This window comes from Malus domestica, chromosome 11 (genome assembly GCF_042453785.1).
Source record: "Malus domestica chromosome 11, GDT2T_hap1".
NCBI classification, from domain to species: Eukaryota; Viridiplantae; Streptophyta; class Magnoliopsida; order Rosales; family Rosaceae; genus Malus; species Malus domestica.
In genome coordinates, this window is record NC_091671.1 from 13,596,152 (window position 1) to 13,602,853 (window position 6,702).

The 6,702-nt window shown below is 37.3% G+C and overlaps 1 pseudogene; it reads left to right on the plus strand.

Moving 5' to 3' along the window:
- The first annotated feature begins 1,694 nt into the window (after positions 1–1,694).
- On the plus strand, positions 1,695–6,493 carry LOC103448045 (superoxide dismutase [Cu-Zn], chloroplastic-like; annotated as a pseudogene).
- Positions 6,494–6,702: the final 209 nt, after the last annotated feature.

A 6,702-nucleotide genomic window follows, 5' to 3' on the forward strand; every position in this document is an offset into this window, starting at 1 on the left:
TGCAAGAATATTCACTTTGGTGGATGACTAGCAGGAGACATATGAATGTTTTACTATATTTTGAACACTAAATGAAGGAGGTAGTCTTTAGCATGGAGTTATGTAAGAAAGTGTGAGGCCTTAGGGACACTCTAAGGAGCGTTCCCCTACTTGTTAGGGTGTTTTTTTTCGGGCTGAGCTACGACGAAGTAGTTGACCTTTTCTCTCAGGAGAGGAGTGATCCCTACTTAAATGTCAAGTTATTCTCTTAAAGTGTTTGGCAACTTTTTTTATTTTTTATTTTGGACATAAAGTTAGAATTCATTAAACTTAAAGCAAATTACAAAGCCAACAATAGCCTAAGACAAAAAGTGGGAGACCCAATCCCACAATGACAAAGGCCTGATACTTAAAACAGATGACAAAGAAAAAAACAACCTAAATCAACCCTGGAAAAGCAGCCCGCCTCAGCCAAACTCTCGCTAGCAACCATCGAAGTGACAACCAAGTAGGAAACATAGTGAAGGAGGATCCGCAGAGAGTCAAGCACAACTAAAGTAACCCAAAAAAAAAAGAAAGAAAATTCACAACAAAAATCAAATCTTAGAGCGCTGCAACAGACCAAACTATCTAAATCTGTCCGCCAACCACAACACCTATAAAATGAGAACCAAATTGACATAACACGGGGGTGGGGAGGGCCAAGGGGATGTGTAAAATTCCTTTAATACGACGGAAGTCGTAGAACACTTAGCCCAAAATTTCCAGCATGCTGGTAAAGCAAAGGTAGTAAAGTAAAGATTTACATCCCAAATCAAGTCCAAAACTCGAAGATCTGATTTTTAGTAAGGATAAAAGGAGGTGAAGGAGAGGTCGCAGATAGAGGTGTCGGTAAGGGAAAAAGGGATAGATGGATGTGAGAGAAAAGGGTTGCAGAAATAGAATTAGTTAGTGAAACAAGGGCAAAAAGGAGGAGGAGAAGAAAAGTAAGGTAGCAAAATGGGAAACTCATAGCTAAAACCGGTGAAAAAATGCATGGGAAATAGCAAAGAAAAATGAGCAATGTAGGACACAAACAAAAGACTAAAGAGAAGAAGAAAACAAGCAAGAAGACCAAGGGGGCTTGCCGACCCTAACCAAAGGAAGAAGTCGGCGTCAAAAGCAAGGGAAATTAGGGGTTCTGTAAAAGAGAGAAAAAAGGGAGCAGTTAGGGTTTTTTTAAGTGTTTGACAATTGATCTAGCCTTTATGGGATGATTGTTAAGGGCTTTTGCCCATTTGGGTTGAGATTGTAGTTTTGTTTCATGCCGTTAAAGTTAACTTTATCATTCTCATACTACAATTCACCTGACATGCTTTGATTAAGTGTGACTAGTTTATGTTTCCATAATAAAGACATAGCAGCAAATCTTTTGCGGGTATCTAAACTAAAAATTTGACCAAATAAAGTGTAGCTCAATTGGTTAAGAATTGTGACGTGTTCACCAGAAGCTCAAAATTCGATTTCACTATCCCAAAATTAAAAATAAAAATAAATAAAACAATCGACTCCGAAATGGTATTTAATATGAATTTTTTTTTTTAAATAACAATAAAAAGTATGGTTACCACTTTTAGAGCTGAAAACAGAGCGCTGTTAAACCCAGAATGTTCATAAAAATGTTGAACAGAAGGAACCAAAGTCCCAGATAAAACACCAAGGCTCCTGAGTGGCAACTCCTCACTCTCACTTTATCATCTCAACCACTCCCAACCACCAACCAATCCAAAGCTAACAATGCAAGCAGCTTTGGCGATCATGGCAGCTCAGACTGATGCTTTCATCCCCCACTCTCTTCTCCCAACTCCAAAACCCTAACCTTTACTCAATTCCTCATTCCTTCTTCCATGGCATCTCCCTCAAGCTCCCACTCAAATCCCAATCCATGTCCTTCGCCGCCTCCGCCACCACCCCTAAGCCTCTTACAGTCTTCGTCGCAACCAAGAAAGTCGTCACCAGTGGCGAAGCCATGGAAGGATGAAGAGTGGCGACCGCCCCTCCCCTCACCGGAAAACACAACTGCAGCCGAGGTTTCGCCCATCCCCTCACCGGAAAACCCAGCCCCTCTATGTCTATTTTGGCACCGGAACTGGTTCTGCTGCGTGCAGCAGCAGACTGGGTTCTTTTTTTTCTTTTTAAATCTAGGCCAAAACGACATCGTCGTTTTGGTCCTGGTAAAAAAAAATTAATAAAAAATTTAAAGTCTGGCCCGCGTGTCCCAAAGTCAGGCCCTCCATGTCCTATCTCTATTTCAAATTAGTTAGGCCCCTCCACATGAAACTTTCAATGTTTGAAAAAAACCAAAAAAATAAATATATGTATTGGGGGGACCGCGTGGCGTGTCCCCCATTCCTTCATTCAGTCAGCCCGCGTGTCATGCTTTACCATTCCAAATTTCTCCCTTCGCCAATCAGAGATAGAGAGAGTGCAAAGCTGCTCCTAAAATCCCAGCAACGCCCAACCCCAATGGAATGGAAAATAAATCCCTATTGGCTGATTTATGTTGCCTTTTTGCTGCTAACACTAGCCACTCCAGCTACTAAGCCAACTTCTAGCCTTCAATTTCAAAGGTAAATTTTTTAATTCCTAATTTATAATCCCTAACCCTAATTAATTATTTAATATGAATTTTGTTTAATTAGTATAGAATCATATGGTAATGCACTAATATGGTTATTGGTTATTGATTATTGATATGATTCTATGATTATTGATTGATATGAAATTATGAAATTATTTTTTAGGGTGAAAATTAAAATTTGAATTTTTGATTAGTTGTATTCATATGATTAGTTGAATGAATTTTTTATTTATTGAATAATTTATATGCTTATTGGTATTGATTAATTGAATTGTTGGTTGGGTTATTATGCATATTAGTATAGTCTACTCTAGGATTAAGAGTCTAAGAATTTTTTTTCTTTCCATTTTACAGTTACTTAATGGAACGATACTATAAGAAACAATGCTTAAATCCTCATTCAAACATTTCGGGTAGTCCTTCTCCTTCAAATATTCCAAGTAGTCATCCTCCTCCTCCTTCAAATATTCCAAGAACTCCTCTTTCGAATATTCCGAGTAGTTCACAACAAAGTGAGCCCACTGAGTTGGATGAAATAATGGCTAATCTTCATGCAAACCCTGGATATAGACATCGAATGCTTGATTATCTACCTAATTATCGTGAAGCAATTCGTAGACACTATCTCCAAAATGATCCTTGTCAACCTAGAGACCACATTATGCCAAGAAAAGTTAGCAACAAAAGATGTTTTATCACCGGTTGGTTTGATAGGTTTAAGTGGTTAGAGTATAGTATATCAAAAGATGCTGCATTTTGTCGTTATTGCTATCTTTTCAAATGTGATTTCGATCAAATGGGTAGCACTAGAAGTGATGTCTTCACTGAGAAAGGGTTTACAAATTAGAGGAAAGGACCCGAAAATTTTCGAGCCCATGAGGGAGGTGTTGGAAGTCTTCATAATAAAGCTGTACAACAAGCTAAAGATTTGATGACACAAAAACAACACATTGAAACATTTGTGATTAAGCAAACCGATGAAGCTCGCAATAATTATCATACTTTATTGAGTGCCTCACTTGAGTGCACAAGATGGTTGTTGGGACAAGGTTTGCCTTTTCGTGGTCACGATGAATCGTTGAAATCAAACAATAGAGGTAATTATTTGGAGCTTATGCAATTTTTTTCCAAGCATAATGAGCAAGTTAGGAAGGTTGTGTTTGAGAATGCTCCCAAGAATCTTAAATATACTTCTTCTGATATTCAAAAAGATCTTGTTCGTGCTTGTGCCATTGAAACTATAAATGCAATCACTAAAGATATGGAAGGTGAATTTTTTTTCTCTTTTGGTTGATGGATCACGTGATTCTTCAACTAAAGAGCAAATGGCGGTGGTATTGCGTTATGTGAACAAAAAATGAGAAGCAATTGAAAAGTTTTTGGGTGTGCAACATGTCTCTTCTACAACTAGTAGCTCGCTTGAAGAGGCTATTGAGAGATTCTTTGCTACAACAAATTTGAATATGTCCAAGTTACGAAGATAGGGCTATGATAGAGCTAGTAATATGAAATGTGAGCTAAATGGCCTTAAAACAAAGATTTTGAACAAGTATCCTCAAGCATTTTATGTTCATTGTTTTGCACATCAACTTCAACTAGCTCTTGTAGCCGTTGCAAAGGGAATTGAGGGTGTCACCATTTTCTTCAACAATGCTGGTATTTTGGTCAATACAATTGGATCATCGTGTAAGCGTCGTGATGCATTTAGAGAGAAACAACAAGAACAAATTAAGAAAGCTCTTGATATTGGTGATCTTGAAACGGATAGAGGGTTAAATCAAGAGAATAGTCTCATGCATCCTTGTGATACACGTTGGAACTCACATTATGGTACTATAGTTAGTATTATTGTCATGTTTGAAGCCGTGGTGGAGGTGCTTGAATGGATTAAAGAAGATACCAACCAAGACAATTTTGGTGAAACAAGTCAGTTATTCCATAACATACAAACTTTTGATTTTGTGTTTCACCTTTTTTTTATGAGACTCATATTGGGAGTTACAAATGAGTTATCACAAGCATTACAAAAGAAAGATCAAGATATTGTGAATGCAATGGCGTTAGTGGAAGTATGCAAGTAAAGACTACAATCCTTGAGAGATGATGACTTTGGGGACTTGCTTGATGATGTACAAAAGTTTTGTCAAGAGCATGATATTGTTGTTCCTAACATGGAGGATTTGCATTTTGTACCTGGAAAATCAAGGCGTAAAGCTCCAAGACTCACAAACTTCCATTACTATCGTGTGGACCTCTATTTTCAAGTCCTTGATACATAATTAAAGGAATTGAATGATCGCTTCAATGAGGTAAACACCGAGTTGCTTCTTTGTATGGTATGTTTGAGTCCGGTGAATAATTTTGCATCTTTTGACAAAGCAAAAATTGTTCGTCTAGCTCAACTTTATTCTCAAGATTTTGATCGTATGGACCTCATGAATCTTCCAATTCAACTTGACAATTACATTCACGATATGAAGATGCATAGTGAGTTTTCATCATTGAGAGGAATTGGTGATCTTGCAAAGGAGTTGGTGAAGACCGGGAGGTGTGCAAGCTACATATTAGTGTATAAGCTTCTTACATTCGCTTTGGTGTTACCGATTGCAACCGCTTCTGTGGAGAGAGCTTTCTCTGCTATGAAGATTGTGAAAACACCATTGCGTAACAAAATAGGAGATCAATGGTTGAGTGATAGCATGCTTGTTTACATAGACAGAGATGTATTTGCTTTTATTGATATGAGCCTATTATGCGACGTTTTCATGATATGAAACCTAGTCGGCAACAATTGTAATTTGTTTAAATTGATAAATTATGGAAGACATTACTATATAAAATGATTTGGTTGTTGCTATTCTTTTGAACCTTACACTCTTTTAACTTCACCCATCCCCCCCCCCCCGTCAATTCTTGGCTTCGCCATGGTCGTCACTGTCCTCAAGGGCATTTCCAATGTCGAATGAGTCGTCACCTTGAGCCAAGAAAACAATGGTATCTTTATATAACTCTACCCCCTTCTGTAAATGATTGTGTTATCGATATCTGTTTCCTTTTTCCGACATGGGTTTTCAAAAAATTGGTTTATGTCCTTAAATGGTCAACTCTGCTAGGTTTAATTTCATATTGTTTTATGTCTAAGAGAATCGAAATGTGGAAAAGATTATGTGTTTGTTCGATATTTTCGCGGTTAATTGAAATTGAATTCTGGATTTTGGGTAGTGAGTAGCTTGTTTGGACTCAAGGCAAGAGTTTAATCTATAGATTTTCTTTTTTTCTAGTTTTAACTTCTGTGAGTTGAGAATTTGAAAATGTGAGTACTCAAAATTTCCCAAACTTGGATTATATTTAATTTAGTTGAATGCTGTTTCAATGGTTCCTTTAATTGTGTGTGAGTGGTCTGATTCTATGCTCAAAATCTTGTGTTATCTGAACTCATAATCTTGATGGAGTAATGACTGCTTACTGGTGATTGTGTTTTACTGTTATCAGGTCCTACAACCGTGAATGTTCGTATTACTGGACTTACCCCCGGGCCTCATGGGTTTCACTTAGTGAGTGTTTTTGAATTAGGTTCTTCATCTTTGGATTAGTAAACTTGTTTCTAAGTGTTTTTCTTTCTTGTGTAGCATGAGTATGGTGATACGACAAAATGGATGCATATCCACAGGTAGGGCTTTATATCATTTCAAGCTTAAAATTTTATGGTTATAGTATTATGTAGTTATATTTGTGATTTTATTTTGATGCCATTCTAATGAATTTCTTTTTCCCTTACTAGGACCACATTTCAATCCTAAACAGTTGACACATGGTGCTCCTGAGGATGAAGTCTGTCATGCGGGTGACCTGGGAAACATAGTTGCTAATGCCGATGGTAATTTCATATTTTAATTCCCTTTACAAACTTGTTCTTTTCAATACCACAACCTGTTAGAATCTCAGAGACTATGATCTCTGTGGTAAGAAATGAATCGAAAATGGTGATGAAGATTTCTTGAAAAAAAGTCTCAAAGAGTTGCTAAGAGAAGGTTCTCACAGAAAATTTTCTTCTTTTCATTCATACCTCACACAAACCGTGCGAGAGGTATATTACTGTTAGA